We start from the raw sequence: 2,132 nt of genomic DNA, 5'->3' as shown, positions 1-2,132 counted from the left end.
TACCGTCTCTTTACTTTCTACAGCAGGATGTGGGCCGGCCGCTGACGTCATGGGGTCTCCCGGCCCCGCCCCTCGCCCGGGCCGAATGGGGGAGGGGGCGGCTCAGGGGCGGGGGGGGACCCCAAGGGGGTTTCCTCAGCAACGCGTAGAAGGAAGGGGAAAGTCATTGTGAAACTTGAAACTCATTAACTTTGAAAAACAACTTTTAAAAAAACGGAGGGGGGCGGGGTGTTGGTTTGGAGAGTGGAAGGGGACATATTATTAACCCTGAACTGAAACCACTTTTTGGTGGCGGATGTTCTATTAAAAGAGCGAGGAAAGCCAAGGTTATTCCAGAGGCCGCTCCAAAGCCCCGCTGGTGCTTCCCAGTGCCGAAGCTGCGAGCGCAATTAACCCCTGACAGCCTGACAGCTTATAGGGCCGACCCGGGAGGGGACTTCGGGGACAGAAAAGGGGGTGCGGGGCTGGTCGTCGGACATGGGCTCCAGGGACGCAGGGGAGAGCGTGAAAGGGGAAGAGGGAGTAATTAGCATGAACCAGGGTGTGACCCCGGCTGCTAGAAAGCAGTAGAGGAAGCAAGGAGTGGAAATCCATGGCAAAGCAGTGAAGAGGGGCTGAACCGGGGTAACGAAGAAGGTTTTCAGGGTTGGACCTAAAGAACGTTCGCAGTTTGGGACACAGAAATTCAACATGTCCACCTCAAGAAGCAGGCAAAAGTGGCTGGCTTAACGGGCCACCTCAAACTTGAGAGGAATAAGGTGAAACAAAACTGATGCAAAAAAAAAAAAAACAATCCCTGATGAAACTAAACTGTTTTCCCCTTTTAAGGAATAAAAATGCTAAACGACCATACACCCACTAAGACAGCTGGCCATCTGTGCAAACTTGAATTATTTTGTTCCCGTGGGCTTCCATAACGACGTCTAGGTTTTTCCTGCTAGAGTTGACCCCTAAAATTCCCCTGAGGAAATCGTACCTCTGGCTCATTTGAGCTAAGAAAAGCTCAAACCACCAGAATGGGAATGATTAAAAATGGAATACTCAGTAATGGCGAGTGTGTAGCCAAAAATAATATCATGTAAAGGGAGAAATATGCCTACTACAAAGTAAATTTGGTTACAAGAGCAAAGATCATCGAACTGTGTACATGTACAATTATGTCTAGCATACTAATGCTAACCCTACAATGAAATAATGCAAATTTTATTTTCGCTGTGATATAACCATCTCTCTTTTGTGAAGTGAAACGATATCCAATAGGTTGCAATCACCAAAAAAGTATATAATGTAACTTCCCAACTGGGTTATTTGAATCAAAAAATAAACATGCGTTTAACTTGAACGTATAGCTATTAATCTGTCAGGAGTAAGGTAATTTGATAATGAGTGGAGTTTGTATCACTTCGGAAGTGAAAAATGCTAACTGAATGAATAACGTTTAACCCAAGAATTGTTGAGCGCAACATACTGTCAACACAATGTTTATGTAGGATTCAGCATTACTACGAACTTTCCAACAAAACATACACGCAATTTTGAATTATAATAGGTAAATTTTGACATTTCAACTATTTCCTTGAGTAGCAGATATTAAACTTTTATTTGAAATATATACAATACAGAATAGTTTCCTAGTAAGTTTTTGAATTTTCTAAATGCAGTTATTTTCCTAATTCTGCCTTCACTTCTTCCTAGATATCAGGATGCAGGGAAATCTGGCTATACTATAAAGTAGCTTCTTTAGGCTTAATTGTTTTGTGGCAAATCCAATATATTTTCTCAAAATGTATCAAATAAACAGAGCGTGGGAAAAAAATGAAGCAGAGGGTGAATGTAGAGGATGAATGTGAATGGTAAACTGCAGTTTCAACTGTCAAAAATCCTGGGACAATGCGGGAGCGAGTGACCATTCTCTGCCCCCAAAAAAGAGGGGGCTCCAAGGGAACCATTTCTCTATGCCTCCATCCCCACCGGCCGCGTGAATGCTTCTGGAGCCCCCCTTGGGGAAAGTGGGGTTCGAGGGAGGACAGTGTCACTGAAAAGCTCAACACACGTTTTTCTTGGCGAACAGTTTGGAGAGGGCACAAAGTCCACCCCGGCCCCGCGTCCACTGGGCCCGCGCCACCCTGCCC

General features: G+C 44.9%; 1 protein-coding gene across 1 annotated transcript in view; it reads right to left on the bottom strand.

Annotated features, from left to right (window-relative positions):
• HIVEP1 (human immunodeficiency virus type I enhancer binding protein 1) overlaps positions 1 to 2,132 on the bottom strand; it is a 157,367-nt gene that overhangs the window by 154,705 nt on the left and 530 nt on the right. The window lies entirely within an intron of this gene.

Source organism: Colobus angolensis, unplaced genomic scaffold, assembly GCF_000951035.1.
Source record: "Colobus angolensis palliatus isolate OR3802 unplaced genomic scaffold, Cang.pa_1.0 Scaffold6, whole genome shotgun sequence".
Taxonomy (NCBI): Eukaryota; Metazoa; Chordata; class Mammalia; order Primates; family Cercopithecidae; genus Colobus; species Colobus angolensis.
Note: the sequence above shows the minus strand (reverse complement) of the source record. Positions and strands in the feature narration are given on the sequence as shown.